The sequence below is a fragment of the Cervus canadensis genome, chromosome 1 (assembly GCF_019320065.1).
Source record: "Cervus canadensis isolate Bull #8, Minnesota chromosome 1, ASM1932006v1, whole genome shotgun sequence".
Lineage (NCBI taxonomy): Eukaryota > Metazoa > Chordata > Mammalia > Artiodactyla > Cervidae > Cervus > Cervus canadensis.
The window spans coordinates 76062516-76082056 of NC_057386.1; positions in this window are offsets into that span (position 1 = coordinate 76062516).

Genomic DNA, 19541 nt, shown 5'->3' on the forward strand with positions numbered 1-19541 from the left:
GTTTTTCTGGAACCCTCTTGCTTTTTCAATGATCCAACGGATGTTGGCAATTTGATAGGACCTATGAAAAAGTTGCAAATATGAAAGAAATGGTATTTACTTGGTATGGTTAGAACAGTGGTTCCCAGCTCGGGTTGCTTCTTGCTCCCTGGGGGCTTTTGGCAATATTTTGTTGTTGTTGTTGTTTAGTCACTAAGTTGTTTCTGACTTTTGCAACCCCGTAAACTATAGCCTGCCAGGCTCTGCTGTTCATGGAATTCTCTAGGCAAGAATATTGGGATGGGTTGCCATTTCCTCCTCCAGAAGATCTTCCCAACCCACAGATCAAACCTGCATCTCCTGCAGCTCCTACATTGGCAGGTGGGTCCTTTACCACTGAGCCACCTGGGAAGCCCCCTTTGGCAATACTCAGAGATATTTTTGGTTGCTGCAACTGGCCAGAGGGAGTGTGTGGGGTTTGGGGTTGGGGATGCTTCTGCATTTACTGGGCAGAGGTCAGAGATACTGCTAATCCTCCTATAGTACTTGGTGCAGCTCTCCATAACAAATTGCTGTCCAGTACAAAATGTCAATAGTGCAAATGTTGAGAACCCAGGATTAGAGTGATATTTTCTCTATTGTTCCAAAATTTCATGACATTTTTATAATTCAGGCATAGTTCAGAGGTATTACGGGCTCAGTTCCAGACCACCACAATACAATGAATATCGCAATAAAGTGAGTGACACAAGTATTTTGGTTTCCCATTGCGTATAAAAATTACATTTATACTATACTATAGTATGTTAAGTGAACAATAATAGCATTATGTCTAAAAACCAATGTTTATATTGGGTTGGCCAAAATGGCCTTTTGAGTTTTTCCATAAAATATGACAGAAAAATCCAAATGAACTTTTTGGCTAACCCACTACCTTAATTTGGAGAAGGAAATGGCAACCCAATCCAGTATTCCTGCCTGGGACATCCCATGGACAGAGGAGTCTGGTGGGCTACAGTCCATGGGTTTGCAAAAGAGTTGGACATGACTTAGTGACTAAAACAAAGAGTGAAAAATACCTTAATTAGAAATACTTTACTACTAAAAGATGCTGACCATCATCAAAGCCTTCAGTGAGTTACAGTAGTAACATCAAAGATTGTTGATCACAGGTCAACATAACAAATATAATAATGATGAAAAAGTTTCAAGTATGTTGAGAATTACCAAAATATGATAAGCCTGTATGTACGATATTGCATAATGTCATTGTGCTTAGGTTTTCCTTTTTTTTCTTCTAGTAAGTTTTGTCACCCCAAATTCCAAATGATCATCATTCTCTTTCTGAAGAATTTCTTTTATGATTTAAATTGTGTCCTCTCCGTTTATTAAGGCTGACCAATCAAAAGCCATATGTGAAATCTCTGTATTTTGGGTAAATCTATTGTTTAGGATAGAGTTAACAATGATACTGAGTTTGTTTTATGTAAAGATGCTTTCAGAGTATACTTTTCTTAGCTCTCAGGGCTAGAAACATTTCACTTTTGTAGGTTATATTTGTTGACTTTGGGGCCATAAGCAAAGTGTGTTCCTCACTTTGCCTTTGCTGCTAGGAAACTTAGGTGCTAAGTTTTCTTCTCCCATCTTACTTCACCCTCTTTCCTTGCTGAGTCTTCCTGTCTTCTTAGATCTTGTTCACTTTTCTATCTGTACATAATGTTATTTATAAACCTTTCAGAGTTAATTACTTTCTTAACTAAAATTGTCCCCTCCTCTCTCAGTGTCCTCCCTTCCACAAATTCTTTGTGGAATTTTTCCCCCAGAGACTTTTTTCCCCTGTGATTTTTTTATTCCATTACCTTATCTCTTTCGTAATTTTAAATGTGGCTAATTTATTAGTTCAGAATGTTGCATTAGCTCATGTCCCTCTTTGATGTTCCTGCTGCCTCTCTTTTCACAGCAGATTGCTGCCTTTGTGTGATTTGTAAATTTTGTGGGGAATTTGTGATCAGTGGGAAATATGGTTTGTTTGTTGTCATTGGAATCCCATGCATCTTTGTTGGTTAAGAGATGAGCATATACATATTCTTTTTGAAAGTTACTAGGAGTGATTTTTGAATATACACATATGCTATATTTCATAGTAAAAGTAGAAAATTATTTGAAATTTTTGTTACATCATCATATAAACAATAGTAAAATGAACTGGGTGTCATATAGCTGGGTATTATCAAATAAGAGCATATGGAACGTTAAAATATAAAAGTTGAGTCTGTGATTTTTTTAAAAGTCCTGGTGCAGAAGTAACATTCATCACTGGTCTTTCTATTCCTGTGGCAACCATTCCAGTGGCCTTGCTTAGATGCAAAGGGAACTAGAGTCTCTGGTTGAGCAGCTGTTTCTTTACTTAGAGGGAAGTGTGAATTTCACTGATCAGCTTGTCATTTCCACCACAGTGGGCCTGATCCCAGAGTAAAGGTAGTTCTCCTTCTTTCTCTTGCTTGTCTCCCTATGACTGAGCCTTTTGTATGTTACAGGGTCTCCTCATCACACCCTTACTCCACACTCACTGCTTTTCTAAAGATAGCATCAGCAGTTGGGGGAAAGATCTGTGTACCCAGCTGAGTGCTAATGAACTCAGCCCTTCCCTAACCATGGAGAAATAGCAGTGATGAGCTATGCTGTATCCAAATAGAGCCACAAGAAAGGTAACTCTGTGAAGGCAAAGAATCTGCTGGTCTTGTTCACTGTTGTGTCCTCGGTACTTGAAGAGTACCTGGCATGGATTCTTGCTGGAAAAAAAAAATGAGTGATTAAATGAATACATCTTTTTCTCTGCTCTTTCTCACCTGGAATAAATAGAATCTCTTTCTATCCCCCCTATCTGTCCTAGAGGCCCACTCTCAGGAGCTGCCCCGCCTCCTCTCCGGTTGACAAACTCATAACTAGGGTTACCTTCCTAGTAGACCTGGCTAGGGATGTGCTGTGCCTGACAAGGAAAGAGATTATTCCCTAAAGGTGTTATGAGAATTACCCTGAATGTACCAGCAGAAGCAAGGGAAGTACCCCTGGAATTGAAATTTTGAGGGTGCTTGATCAATAGGGTCAAATGTAAGGAATGATAAACAAGATTTTATTGTTTTAGAGGTATTTTCTCAGGACACTGGTTTAAAACGCTAGCAAGGGCCCTGGGAAGCATGGTGGTTCTTAGACACCTGGAGAAGTCACTGGACAATGCAGAGCAAAATGCAGTGCCTGAGACACCCTGGCCGATGGTTGGGGAAGGAGTAAGAAGACTAAAGGGAGTGGGCGTGACAGAAGGGATGGATATGTTGTGTGAGGTCAGGAAATTCATCAGAAGACTATGTTGGGTTGGAGGGTCCAGAGGACCCACTGTTTAAAAGGTCAAGCTAGTTATTGTTGCCTGTGAATGTCCAACCCATCCACAATAGAGGCAATGCTGAGCCGCAGTATGGACCTATTCCTCGAAGAGAACATCTCTCCACTTGGCGGCATGTCAGCCACATGGGGACCCTTTTATCCTAGAAGAGCCTGGGTGGCTTCAACAACAAACATTTATTGCTCACAGTTCTGGAGGCTGGGAAGTCCACAATCAAGGTAGCATGAGGTTCAGGATCTTGTGAGAGCCCACTTCTTGGTATCCAGAGGGTAGACTTCTTGCTGTATCCTTACATGATGCAGAGAAGGAAAGACAGAGGGAAGGAGGGAGGGAGACAGTGAGTGCTCTGGTCTCTTCCCCTTCTTATATGAGTTAATCCCATCATGGAGCTCTACTCTCAAGACATCATCTAAACCTAATATCCCCCAAAGGTCCTACTTCTGAATTTCATCATAATGGGGGTGAGGTTTTTAACATATGAGTTTGGGCTTCCCTGGTAGCTCAGTGGTAAAGAATCTACCTGTAATGCAGGAGACCCAGGTTCAATCCCTGGGTCAGGAAGATCCCCTGGAGAAGGAAATGGCAACCTACTCCAGTATTCTTGCCTTAAGAATCCCATGGACAGAGGAGCCTGGCAGGCTATAGCCCTTGGGGTTGCAAAGAATTGGACATGACTGAGCAACTAACACTTGGGAGGGGTACAAATGTTCAGTTCATTGCATCTGATAACCATGAAAATGCACTTCTCAGATGATTAACTGTGAGAAGTGTAAGTGACAGGTGCTCCCAGCTTCTGCCCTTCTAGACCTCCCATTGGGTTTGCGCCAAGGTCAAACCTGTGGGCTCCCAACCTATAACCGAGCGTGGTAGGGGTGCTAATGAAAGCCTGTTCCTTCAACAGCTAGGATTCTTCCAGCAGGGGACTTTGGTTGGAAGATTTCCCATGGGCCTGGCTAAAACTTTCCCTGAACTGTGCTGCACTTCACGACTCTTCCTCTCCAACTCCCCTTCCTTCACGCTCCCTTTCAAGGCTGTCAGACCTGCAGCTGGTGGCTCTCCTCACTTCCTCTTGCTCCCTCCTCCCTTTATCCATCCCAGCCAATTCTCCCAGTAAATCTCTTGCATGTTTAATCCCATCTAGGCATCTGCTTCTCAGCAGATAAGAACTAAAATAGTCCATAAAATATATAGAATGCTGAATGTTGTGGTGGAAAATAACGTGGTGGTGATGGGGGTGGGAAGGTGATGACTCTATGAAGAGCAAGTGGAAGAGGCTCTGCAGAGACTGGTCTCAGGTTCTAAGCAAGTGACTGCTGAGTTGGGATATCAAGTAAGAAGAAGACAAGAACCAGGAATAGAGCCAGGGGCTTTGGTTTCTGGCATGGGGAAGACCAGGAAGGCTGGAGTGGGTGAGGGGAAGCGGCAAGAAGAAGATGAAGAGGTTGACACCAATAAGTTCCTGCGGACTGTTGATCATCTGGATCAGACGGTCAGCTAGATACAAGGGAGGAGCAATCTCATGTATGAAAATAACACAGTGATGCAGAGTTTATAGTTCTGGATGGCAGCTCCTCCTGGAACTAATGTATTCATTCATCCATCCACATATTCATTCATGTTGAAGTTTTAATTCTCCAAAACAGAAAACTGCTTTCCCTTCATTCACATCAGAGCTAAAGCACAAAAGCTCATTTGCAGGGGATGGTAAAGTTCTGGGGTTCTAGGGTCTGGAACTCAGCTTTTAGATCCAAAAACTGTTTTCTGTCTGCCTGGATGAGATCAGACCATTAAAGATCCTCACACAAACCAAACTCAAGAGGTTGATGTCTACACCAGAATAATCCATGTAAAGGCCAACGTGGTGGTTAGTTGGAGTAGCACTTTCTGTTGTTCTTGTTCAGTCAGTCAGTCATGTCTGACTCTTTGCGACCCCATGGACTGCAGCATGCCAAACTTCCCTGTCCTTCACCACCTCCCAGAATTTTCTCAAACTCATGTCCATTGAATCAGTGATGCCAGCCAACCATCTCATCCTCTGTCATCCCCTTCTCCTCCTGCCTTCGAGTAATACTCTTGCTATATGGCAAAATCTATCCAGAGAGTTAAGATTTAACCCCAGGGTTGTTTTATCAGCATGCATCTCCCAACAGATCAAACCCTCTCTCATTTCTCCTAATATATCTTTTTGTAGTTTCCATACAGATCATACTCTTAGGTCCATTAGCACATTCTTTCTTCCATCAGAGCATAATGCAATTGATTCGGTTAATGCTTTCCAGATTATAGCAACCTTTTTCTCTGAACCTAAGGTCAGGTTATTGTGAAAGAATTTGGGGTGTTCTTGTAACTTTTCCACTGATCTCCAGTAGCATATTGGGCACCTAACAACCTGGGGAGTTCATCTTTCAGTGTCCTGTCTTTTTGCCTTTTCATACTGTTCATGGGGTTCTCAAGGCAAGAATACTGAAGTGGTTTAGTGTTCCCTTCTCCAGTGAACCACGTTTTGTCAGAACTCTCCACCATAACCGGTCTGTCTTGGGTGGCCCTACCCGGCATGGCTCACAGTTTCATTGAGGTAGACAAGGCTGTGGTCCATGTGTTCAGTTTGGTTAGTTTTCTGTGACTGTGATTTTCAGTCTGTCTGCCCTCTGATGGAGAAGGAGAGGCTTATTGCACATTTCTTGGAACATTTCTTGGATTATGAATAGTTGTAACTAGTAGTGTGCATGTGTGCATTAGTCACCTAATCATATCTGACTCTTTGTGATCTCATAAACTGTAACTCGCCAGGCTCCCCTGTCCATGGGATATTCCAGGCAAGTGACAGGAGACGGCAAGAGTGAACATAGACATTTTAGGAATCAGCGAACTGAAATGGACTGGAATGGGTGAATTTAACTCAGATGACCATTATATCTACTATTGTGGACAAGAATCCCTTAGAAGAAATGGAGTAGCCATCACAGTCAACAAAAGAGTCTGAAATGCAGTACTTGGATGCAATCTCAAAAATGACAGAATGATCTCTGTTCGTTTCCAAGGCAAACCATTCAATATCACAGTAATCCAAGTCTATGCCCTTACCAGTAACGCTGAAGAAGCTCAAGCTGGATGGTTCTATGAAGATCTACAAGACCTTCTAGAACTAACACACAAAAAAAGATGTTCTTTTCATTATAGGGGACTGGAATGCAAAAGCAGGAAGTCAAGAGATACCTGGAGTAACAGCCAAATTAGTCCTTGGAGTACGGAATGAAGCAGGGCAAAGGCTAATAGAGTTTTGCCAAGAGAACACACTGGTCATAGCAAACACCCTCTTCCAACAACACAAGAGAAGACTCTACATATGGACATCACCAGATGTTCAATATCAAAATCAGATTGATTATATTCTTTGCAGCCAAAGATGGAGAAGTTCTATACAGTCAGCGAAAACAAGACTGGGAGCTGACTGTGGCTCAGATCATGAACTCCGTATTGCCAAATTCAGACTTAAATTGAAGAAAGTAGGGGAAACCACTAGACCATTCAGGTATGACCTAAATCAAATCCCTTATGATTATACAGTGGAAGTGACAAATAGATTCAAGGGATTCGATCTGATAGAGTGCCTGGAGAACTATGGATGGAGGTTCGTGACATTGTACAGGCAGGGATCAAGACCATCCCCAAGAAAAAGAAATGCAAAAAAGCAAAATGGCTGTCTGAGGAGGCCTTACAAATAGCTGTTGAGAGAAGAGAAGAGAAAGGTAAAGGAGAAAAGGAAAGATATACTGATTTGAATGTAGAGTTCCAAAGAATAGCGAGGAGAAAGGCTTCCTCAGTGATCAATGCAAAGAAATAGAGGAAAACAATAGAATGGGAAAGACTAGAGATCTCTTCAAGAAAATTAGAGATACCAAGGGAACATTTCATGCAAAGATGGGTACAATAAAGGACAGAAATGGTATGGACCTAACAGAAGCAGAAGATATTAAGAAGAGGTGGCAAGAATATACAGAAGAACTGTACAAAAAAGATTTTCATGACCCAGATAATCATGATGGTGTGATCACTCACCTAGAGCCAGACATCCTGGAATGTGAAGTCAAGTGGTCCTTAGAAAGCATCCCTATGAACAAAGCTAGTGGAGGTGATGGAATTCCAGTTGAGCTATTTCAAATCCTAAAAGTTGATGCTGTGAAAGTGCTGCACTCAATATGCCAGCAAATCTGGAAAACTCAGCAGGGGCCACAGGACTGGAAAAGGTCAGACATTTCCAATCCCAAAGAAAGGCAATGCCAAAGAAAGCTCAAACTAGCACACAATTGCACTCATCTCACACACTAGCAAAGTAATGCTCAAAATTCTCCAAGCCAGGCTTCAATAGTACGTGAACAGTGAACTTCCAGATGTTCAAGCTGGATTTAGAAAAGGCAGAGGAACCAGAGATCAAATTGCCAATATCCGTTGGATCATTGAAAAAGCAAGAGTTTCAGAAAAACATCTACTTTTGCTTTATTGACTATGCCAAAGTCTTTGACTGTGTGGATCACAACAAACTGTGGAAAATTCTTAAAGGGATGGGAATACCAGACCACCTGACCTGCCTGCTGAGAAATGTGTATGCAGGTCAGGAAGCAACAGTTAGAACTGGACATGGAACAACAGACTGGTTTCAAATAGAGAAAGGATTACGTCAAGGCTGTATGTTGTCACCTTGCTTATTTAACTTATGTGAAGAGTACATCATGAGAAATGCTGGACTGGATGAAGCACAAGCTGGAATCAAGATTGCCAAGAGAGATATCAATAACCTCAGATATGCAGATGACACCACCTTCATGGCAAAAAGCAAAAAAGCACTAAAGAGCCTCGTGATGAAAGTGAAAGAGGAGAGTGAAAAGTTGGCTTAAAGCTCAACATTCAGAAAACTAAGATCATGGCATCTCGTCCCATCACTTCCTCGCAAATAGATGGGAAAAGAGTGGAAGCAGTGACAGACTTTGTTCTTGGGGGGGAGGGGCTCAAAATCACTGCAGATGGTGACTGCAGCCATGAAATTCAAAGACGCTTGCTCCTTGGAGGAAAAGTTATGACCAACCTAGACAGCATATTAAAAAGCAGAGACATTAGTTTGCCGGCAAAGGTCCATCTAGTCAAAGCTACGGTTTTTCCAGTAGTCTTGTATGGATGTGAGAGTTGGACTATAAAGAAAGCTGAGTGCTGAAGAATTGATGCTTTTGATCTGTGGTGTTGGAGAAGACTCTTGAGAGTCCCTTGGACTGCAAGGAGATCCAACCAGTCCATCCTAAAGGAAATCAGTCCTAAATATTCATTGGAAGGACTGATGCTGCAGCTGAAACTCCAATACTTTGGCCACCTGATGTGAAGAACTGACTCATTGGAAAAGACCCTGAGCTGGGAAGGATTGAAGACAGGAGGAGAAAGGGATGACAGAGAATGAGATGGTTATAGCATCACTGACACAATGGACATGAGTCTGAGTAAACTCTAGGAACTGGTGATCAACAGGGAGGCCTCACGTGCTGCAGTCCATGGGGTTGCAAAGGGTCGGACACGACTGAGCAACTGAACTGAACTGAACATCTTTATCTAATTTTGTCTTGCTATGTAAAACCAAAAAGTGCACAGTTTAGCCAGGAAAACATTTTTTAAAAGTAATAATCATAATAGAGTGTAGGAGTGTTAAAGCAGCCCAAGTACACAGTGTTACAAAAGTGTGGGAAGGGAGGATAGGAGGTGCACTGTACCCAGCTTCAGAGTTCACTTTAGGTTAAAGTCCACCTCCCAGGGAATTTCCTGGCAGTTCAGTGGTTAAGGCTATGTGCTTCCACTGCCAGGGACCCAGGTTCAATCCTTGGTCAGGGAACTAAGATCCTCCAAGCTATGTGGTGTGACCAAAAAATAACAATAATAAAATTAAACCCATCTTCCAGCCATCAACTAAAACTGAGGGGTTTTACTTTTACAAAATGTGTTCAATTTTCAGGTCTCTTAAAACTTCTCCCAGCTAAACATTACTTTTCACCCATTTCTTATCTCTTGTAAGACATCAACCTCTTAAATTATGGGCCCCAGAATAGACTGCAGTAGGACCTTGGCCTATGAGAATTTAAAATTTGCAGTTTTAAGAATCTGTGTGAAGTTTCATTTGTGTGAAGTTTTGTGTGACCAATGGTTTTCTGAAGGCACAAATTTGACACCTTTAGGCTTCTGTGAAGGAACACCTTCGTTTATCTGTCCATCCATTCATTCAACAAATATTTAGTTGACATTTGTGCAGGAATCACTCCTGAATGAGTCTAGCTTGTTTTCTTTTTAAACCTTATTTATTTTTTAAACTTTTGGCCGCACCTTGGGACATGTGGGATCTTCGTTCCCCCATGAGGGATCGAATCTGCGCTCCCTGCTTTGCAAAGTGGAGTCTTAACCCCTGGACCACCAGGGAAGTCCCCTGTCTAGCTGATTTTCAGTCATCTACGTGTGAGTCCACCTTCTTGTTGTCTACACTAAAGCACACTTGCATCTCGAGCAGAAGTGGGTGAGGATTCTAGGTGAGGGGTTCCATGATGCTATCAAATACCTGGCTTTGCATGCTCTATTTCCTTCCTTTTTAAAACGGTTCTTTTGAGGTACAATTGGTGTACAGTGCATTACATGTTTTTAATTGTATAATTTGATTAGCCTTTGCATATGTAGAAATCTATAAAATGTTCACAATCAAAATAATGAACATGTTCATCATTCCTTAAAGTTTGTTCATGCCCCTTGGCGTGTATCCCATCCCTTGGAAACCACTGATTTGCTTTCTATCACAACAGGTCAGTTTGTTTTCTTTTTAAACCTTATTTATTTTTTTACACAGATGGAATGAAATGCTTGTATTTTTTGGTCTGACTTCTTTCATTCAGCATAATTATTTTGAGATTCATCGATGGTATTGGATGTATCAGTATTTTGTTCTTTTTACCACTGAATTGTACTCCATCATATGTATATAGTACTTTTCAAAAATTACTTAATTAATCTCTTGGCTGCACTGGGTCTTCGTTGCTGTGCGTGGGCTTTCTCTAGTTGCAGCGAGCAGGGGCTCCTCTAGTTCCAGTACATGGGCGTCTTATTGTGGTGGCTTCTCGTATTTCAGAGCACAGGTTTCAGAGCATGGCCTCAGTAGTTGTGGTGCATGGGCTTAATTATCCTGCGGCATGTGGAATCTTCCTGGAGCTGGGATTGAACCCGTGTCCCCTGCATTAACAGACAGATTCTCAACCGCTGGACCACCAGGGAAGTCCAATATAGCACTTTTTATGTATCCATTCATCTGTTGATGGACAAGTGGTTTGTTTCCAAGTTTTGGCTTGCTTGGAGAATTCCATGACAGAGGAGCCTGGAGGGCTACAGTCCATGGGGTCTCAAAGAGTCAGACACAACTGAGCAACTGAGCACCTTTCTTTTCTTTTCTGTAAAAATGTTATAGCAACATTGAAGAATTTTAGAAAATATCATTTAAGATTTCATTCTATTGATACTGTTTTCATTGCTGCCTTATTTTCTTCAAATTTTGCCTATATGCATACCAGTTTTTATATCTCTATCCATATGCATATACATTTTTTTACTTTTATTTTTTACTAACCTTTTTATTTCTCTCTCTTTTTTTTTTTTTTTGGTTTTTTATTTATTTATTTATTTTTTCAGTGGGTTTTGTCATACATTGATATGAATCAGCCATAGATTTACACGTATTCCCCATCCCGATCCCCCCTCCCACCTCCCTCTCCACCCGATTCCTCTGGGTCTTCCCAGTGCACCAGGCCCGAGCACTTGTCTCATGCATCCACCTGGGCTGGTGATCTGTTTCACCATAGATAATATACATGCTGTTCTTTCGAAACATCCCACCCTTACCTTCTCCCACAGAGTTCAAAAGTCTGTTCTGTACTTCTGTGTCTCTTTTTCTGTTTTGCATATAGGGTTGTCGTTACCATCTTTCTAAATTCCATATATATGTGTCACTCATTATCAGAGAAATGCAAATCAAAACCACAATGAGGTACCATTACACGCCAGTCAGGATGGCTGCTATCCAAAAGTCTACAAGCAATAAATGCTGGAGAGGGTGTGGAGAAAAGGGAACCCTCTTACACTGTTGGTAGGAAATGCAAACTAGTACAGCCGCTATGGAAAACAGTGTGGAGATTCCTTAAAAAACTGGAAATAGAACTGCCATATGACCCAGCAATCCCACTTCTGGGCATACACACTGAGGAAACCAGATCTGAAAGAGACACGTGCACCCCAATGTTCATCGCAGCACTGTTTATAATAGCCAGGACATGGAAGCAACCTAGATACCCATCAGCAGATGAATGGATAAGGAAGCTGTGGTACATATACACCATGGACTATTACTCAGCCGTTAAAAAGAATTCATTTGAACCAGTTCTAATGAGATGGATGAAACTGGAGCCCATTATACAGAGTGAAGTAAGCCAGAAAGATAAAGAACATTACAGCATACTAACCTTTTTAAAATTGAAGAATAACTGATTTACAATGTTATGTTTATTTCTGCCGTACAGCAAAGTGATTCAGTTTTATATACATATATATATATTTCACATTCTTTTCCATTATGGTTTATCACAGGATACTGAATAGAGTTCCCTGTGCTATACAGTAGGGCCTTATCATTTATGCATCCTGTGTCTAATAGTTTGCATCTGCTAATCCCAAACTCTCAGTCTATCCGTTCCTCCCGCATCCACCTCCTCCAGGCACCCACAAGTCTGTTCTCTATGTCTGTGAGTCTGTTTTGTAGATAAATTCATTTGTGTCATATTTTAGATTCCACATATAAGTGATGTAGGCTTCCCTGGCGGCTCAGATGGTAAAGAGGCTGCCTGCAGTGTGGGAGACTCAGGTTTGATCCCTGGGTCGGGAAGATCCCCTGGAGAAGGAAATGGTAACCTACTCCAGTATCTTTGCCTGGAAAATTCCATGGACAGAGGGGTCTGGCAGTCTACAGTCCATGGGGTCACAAAGAGTTGGACATGACTGAGTGACTTCACTTTCGTTCTTTATAAGTGATATCATATGGTATTTGTCTTTCTCTGACTTACTTCATTTAGTATGATAATCTCTAGGTCCATCCAAGTTGCTGAAAATGGCGTTATTTCATTCTTTTTATGGTTGAGTAGTATTCCCTTATATATACGTACCACACCTTCTTTCTCCATTCATCTGTCGATAGACATTTAGGCTGTTTCCATATCTTTGCTATTGTGAATATTGCTGCTATAAACATAGGGGTGCATGTATCTTTCAAAATTATGGTCATGTCCAGATATATGCTCAGGAGTGAGATTGCTGGATCATATGGCAACTCTATTTTTAGTTTTTTGAGGAACCTCTATACTGTTTTCCATAGTGGCTGTGCCAACTTACATTCCCACCAACAATGTAGGAGGGACCCCTTTTCTCCACATCCTCTCTAACATTTGCTATTTATAGACTTTTTGATGATAGCTATTCTGACTGGTGTGAGGTGGTGTCTTATTATAGTTTTGATTTGCATTTCTCTAATAATTAGTGATGTTGAGCCTCTTTTCATGTGCCTGTTGGCCATCAGCATGTCTTCTTTGGATAAACGTCTATTAGTTCTTCTGACCATTTTTCTATTGGGTTGTTTGCTTTTTGTTGTTGAGTTGTATGAGCTGTTTGTATATTTTCAAAATGAAGCCTGTGCCAGTTACATCATTTGCAAATATTTTCTTCCAGCCTGTAAGTTGTCTTTTTGTTTTGTTTATGGTTTCCTTTGTTGTATAAAAGCTTGTAAGTTTGATTAGATCCCACTTGTTTATTTTTGCTTTTATTTCTATTGCCTTGGGAGACTGACCTGAGAAAACATTGGTATGATTTATGTCAGAGAATGTTTGCTTCTGTTCTCTTCTAGGAGTTTTATGGTGTCATGTCTTTTTTTTTTTTTTTTTTTGGCCAGGCCTGCAGCATGTAGGATCTTGGTTCCCCAACCTTAGTAGCACAGAGTCTTAATCACTGGACCACTAGGGAAGTCCTGTATAGTGTCATGTCTTATATTTGTCTTTAAGCCATTTTGAGTTTATTTTTGTATATGGTGTGAGGGTGTGTTCTAATTTCATTGATTTATATGCGGCACTCCAACTTTCCCAACACCACTTGCTGAAGAGACTGCTTTCTCCATTATATATTCTTGTCTCATATACTTTTACATTTTATTCTTTTTATTGGATATTGTATATTACACATTGTTCGGCACTAGGGAGAAGGCTGTGTTGCCAATTTGTCTGTGAATTTTCTGAAGGGTGCACATTTAGGGATGGAATTACAGAGTCACAAGATACAACATTTTATTTAAAATGCAATACCTATTGCCATGGAGCTCTGAAAGAGTTGCATTGACTTATAATGTTACTGAAGTCCATGAGTATACTAGGTTCACCAGTAATATAACTGCTGACTCTGCAGTGGTAATATGACCCAGGTTTTTCTCATTTCCATGTCTTTGATAACTGCCACCCATGCTCATTGAACCCACAAGGAAGCCGTGGATGGGGCAGTAGAAAGAAGTGAGGGGGGAGTCATTACTTTTCTGGCCCAGTCTCCATGTCTGGGATTGTGAAGCCTGATGTACCTGCCCCTTCCCTGGAGCTCCTGGAGAGTCTCACCAAAAAGCGGATTTGCTGTGGCTGATGGCAGCTTCCAGTCTGGCTCCGTGTCTCGGGACCTGGGTCATGTGCCTTCCCCGCCTCCACTGACGGCCCCTTCTTCCTCTGGCCTCTGCCTTGTTGACTAATAGCCACTCCTCCCTTCTGTGCCTCCAAGGTCGGGCTGCCGAAATGCAGACAATTCCCACCATCTGCCCAGACACTTACCTTTGCTGCGAAGAGTGCTTCCCGGTGAGCTCAGTTTTCTTACAGAGAGTCAAAGCCATTCATACATCCAACTACTAATTATTCAGCAGTGTATTCGTCAAAATCCCAGCAGGAAACAGATGGCACACTCAAACTGGGCAGCTGAAAAGAGTTTAATAAAGGGATTATTTGCAAATATGAGCAGGAGTTGAGGAAGCCAACAAAGGCTGATGGAGTGCCCAGGGGCTTGCAACAAACAGGACCAATGTCCACCTAACAGGACAAGAAGAGAGTGGTTATGAAACTCAGGGACAGTAGCTTGATAGAGAGGGCTGCCTGCAGAATCTAGGACCTTAGGAAAAAGGATGCGGCAATCCATGGTAACTCAATGACGAGGACATCAGGGGAATACACACCTAGGCTCACTCTCCTCCTGCCCCTGGTATCCTGTCCCGGCATCCATTGATCGAATCTAATCAGAGGCCATAGAGTCAAAGAGCCTGTTTATGGAGGCGGGCGTTGGAGACAAAGCGACAGTTTTACTGCGCATGTGAATAAGTCTCCTGGGGATGAAGTGTGTTCTGAGCGTCCTATGATGACTGAAGCAGACAGGAATAAAGGCCGTGATGGGGTTGTTCCAGATTGTCTCAAGGCAAATACTGACGCTACCAGTGTTCAGAAGGGGTTAGAAAGAAGGGTGAGGGTCTTGCCAGGAGCGGGCAAAGTTCTTGTGCCATCTCTTAACTCTCTAACAATGAGGATACATCTGGGGAGGGGCAGTGTTTTCCTGAAAACAGGAGATCCAAAGGTCGCTCTTAGACTCACAGCATGGAGGTGTGGGGGCCTGTTCATATTGTTACCTACTCTGTAATTTGCTGTGTTCAGTTACCCCAAGTCTTTCCATGACATGCTGTCTCTATCAGGAATGTGGATGCTAACTTAATTTGTAATTACCAAGTATTGGCCCCTATGATATCATGGTGCTGGGAATACAAAGATACTTGCTATGTTTCCTTCACTCAAGAGGAGGAGATCTAGCATGTGAGCATGTAGTATTTAGAACAGAAAGTAACAAACACGCCTAGAGAAACTATAGGAGCACAAGGATGCCAGGGAGTGACGTCACCTGACATCACCCGATCACTTCTTCTGTTGGTGGGGATTCTCTGTTGAGAGCCCTGCATCCATCACTAAGACAGACCCTCAGAGACTTCCCTGGTGGTCCAGTGGTTAAGACTTCATGCTTCCAGTGCAGGGTACATGGGTTTGATCCCACGTGCCAAGCAGTGCAGCTAAAAGATAAAAATAAAGAAAGAATTTTTATAAAGACAGAACTTCAGTTGGATAGAGATACCAAGAAACTCTCTGAGACCCCATTGCTCTGCAAAGCATGAACTTTCATCCTATGAATGTGTCTTTTGAATATGTTATGTATTTCCTCTTTGGTGAATTATTGTCTTTATTCATCATCTTTTTTTCTTATAAATTTAAATCCAGTTTTTTCTTAGTATTATAGATATTATTCTGTCATACTTGATGCAAATCATTTTGACAGCCTGATTTTTTTCCTTTTAATATTAGTGATGTTATTCTACATTGTATAGATGTCTTAAAAGTCTGCTTATTCAAACCTGTCATTTGTCAGTCTTTTCTGTTGATATTGTTTATGTTTCTTTAGAGCTGAGAATATTACCATTTCTCTACAGATCTACATGCATCTTAGTCTATTTTCTACCAGACTTTCATGTAATTTTGAATTCTATAGCACTTTTAATCTATTTGAGAATGATTTTTTGTGTTCTTTAACATACGAGCCTACATTAATTCTCCTCCCCAATATTTACATATATACCATCTATGCTATAGATTATGTATCGTATATTGCATTATCATCCAATTTACCGAGAAAACTTCGGGAAAGTCCAGAGCAAAGTCTGCTGCCCAAACCATTAGAAGATTCCTTTTGGGCTTATACTAATCCACTAGTCAATATTCTTGGTGACTCTCCCAATGGATTACCTGTTTCAGTGTGTCTGCCTGGTAATTGTCTGTTTCTGCCATAGATGATAAGTTCCATAAAAGCAAGAACCATCTATATATCTTCTCACCTAACAAGTACCTTAAGCATTGTTTATTTGGCACCATAAACATTTGCTGAATGAGTGAATGAATAAAAGAATGAATTAAATCTATCCACTGTTTTAATATTTACCTTCCTATAAGTCCACAAGGAGCAAGTCAAAGACTTTGAGATGCTACTTAAGCCACCTGGTTTATATTATTTCCTGGATCCATTAGTCTCATAACCTTCCCAAAAGAGAAAATCATGTTAGGTGTGCCACATGCCTAGTGGATGCAAACTGACTCCCAGTCATCACTGCCCTTTGGTCTAAGTGCTCACAAAACATCTGCTCAGTAATCTTTTCCAAAATTTTGCCGGAAACCATCAGGAAGCCTCCTGACTTCCAGATGCCATCCTCGCCTTGTCCTAACCCCGTTTTGAAAAAGAGGAGAGGGACCATGACTTAACTTGGCTTGATTTCCTCTGTGCTGAGCGATATTCTGAGAAATAAAAAGTAGTTGCTTAATAAATGTTTCATGAATGAATGGACATATAAACAAATGGAAAAAAACCTAATTATTATCCACCTCCCTGATACCTCAGTTGGTAAAGAATCTGCCTGCAATGCAGGAAACCCTGGCTTGATTCCTAGGTTGGGAAGATCCACTGGAGAAGGGATAGGCTACCCACTCCAATATTCTTGGGCTTCTCTTGTGACTCAGCTGGTAAAGAATCTGCCTGCAATGCAGGAGACCTGGGTTCAGTCCCTGGATTGGGAAGATCCCCTGGAGAAGGGAAAGGCTACCCACTCCAGTATTCTGACCTGGAGAATTCCTATGGACTATATAGTCCATGTGGTCACAAAGAGTCGGACATGACTGAGTGACTTTCACTAAACCTTCTAGACGGCTTAAACAAACAGGTGATGTTAGGAAATACGTACCAACAGATCCCCTCTGTTCTGTGCTGTTCTGGGTGTGATGTGGGGGCAGCTGGAAAGTGTTGACTGCGTTGGAAGGAATTCACAGGGAAGCAGACTGATGAGCTAGCCCCTGCCATCAGGGCAAAGCACTTCCTGGTGAACATGGAAATTCCCAGGTTTAGGTCCTTTGAGCAAGACGTGACTCAGACTGGGAAAAGTTTGTAGGCATGTGACTTCAATTCCAATTTGCAACCACTAGACCTTTTATTTCTTCGTCAATAAAACAAGAAAGTGGGGTTTCCCTGATGGCTCAGTGGTAAAGAATCTGCCTGCCAATGCAGGAGACACAGGTTTAATCCCTGGTCTGGGAAGACCTCAAATGCCAAGGAAGAGCTAAGTCCATACACCACAGCTATTGAGCCTGTGCCCTAGAGCTTGAGAGCTCCAACTGCTGAGCCCGTGTGCTGCAACTACTGAAGGCCGAGCGCCCTAGAGCCTGTGCTCCCCAACAAGAGAAGCCCTCGCACCGCAGCTTCAGAAAAGCCCGCACACAGCAACGAAGACCCAGCATAGCCAAAAATAAATAAATAAAACTAAAAAAAATAAAAATAAACAGGAAAGAAAGCAAATCTATGTGTCACAGTTTCTTCTCTGGTCTCACCACCTGTGCAGTGTCCAAGCTGGATCACTAGTTTTGGTGTGTGTGGCAGGAATATGAAAAATCAAGCCAAGTATACTCTAAGACATCTGCTTCAAATATCTCACTTAATTCTTTAATGTTATTGCACACCAGTGGTGCTTAGTTCCATTTGTCATAAAGCAGAATCGAGCTAATCTTTCTGAAGGTCAGGCTGAAAGTTCTCTGGTTTAGGGACCCATCGATATGAAATTGGAATGAATGCCTTTTGTGTTGAAATAGCTGATAAGCAAGGCCCAATCAAAGAAGAGAATGAATGCAAGGCTAAGGCTACATTGGGTATTGATGTGTTCCAACCAAGGTCATCAGGCCCCTCTGCTGGCCTGGAGACTTGTCAGTTCAGATGAAGAGGAAGAGTGGATAGCTGGAGTTAGCCTCAGCTGGCACGTGAGCAGCAGCATGAGTCAAGGGAGAGTCCCCCTCGATCCCTTGCTGCCTGCCACACCTCTCTGCAGGACTGTTACTAAAACAGGGGACCCATGGCTGTAGTTTGCTGACACCTGCCCTATATTCTCAGCCTCCTCAAAGAAGAATGTTTCTTGACCTTCCCCTGGCTGACATCTGGCTCCCTCTCTCAGACGGTTGGCTACTTATTTCCTCTTCACACAGTAGAGCCAGGGTGGAGCAGGTATTTTCCATGTTTTACTGTGCTGAGACTGCCCTCCTTCCCTCCTTCCTAAAAATACTTTGAATCTCACGCATCAGATGATTCCATCCCCAATTTCAGCTCCCTGCTGATCCCTACTGCTGCAGTCCACAGGGTCCCAAAGAGTTGGGCATGACTCAGCAACTGAACAACAACTGATCCCTCAGCCACTACCCTTCACTCCTTGAAATTTTTAGCAACCAATACATTATCTCTGTTTTCAAAATCAGTGTGATTATTATTCATGTAATTTCAATAGCCAGATATTCTTTCCAATGCCCTGGCCTTTCAGTCTTTCATCTCCTTTTTCCAATGGCCTCATCCTCTCTGCAGTTCACTTGATGACCATATCTTTGAGCTTTTCGTTCTTAATAAATTCAACACTTCTAAAATCTTAATTTCAGACATCCTACTCTCTTACCACTGTCTATTATCTTTCAAACTTGTACCTCAACATGGACAATTCTTCTGTACCACGACTTTAATCCAATGCTCCTATCACCTTCTCCCTGTTTCACCCCCTGACACTCTCTTCTTGCTGCCCAATTTAAATTCCATAGCTAATTATCCCTCTTGCCCCTCTCTCCCTTGTACTGGTTTCACCAAACCAAGACTCTAGTTAAATTTCAACTCTGCCTCCTGGACCAGCACACATCACACCCTCCCAGCATGGCCAAACATCCAAACTTGCTGAGTGATTTCACTTTGGATTTACGGTCACTATCCTCAGGTGGTTCTGGATATTGCCTGGAATTCACCCTGATTTCATCACTTTGTCATGTTCCCAGGCAGCCAGATCATGCCTGCTGTCTCTTCAAACCTTCAGCATCTCTTCCACCATCTTTGTTCTTAGCTGATGGTGTTGCTTCCTATTTCACTGAGAAAACAGAAGTGATACTCCCAATGGCCACAACCATCCACTACCTCCCTGTGCCCATTT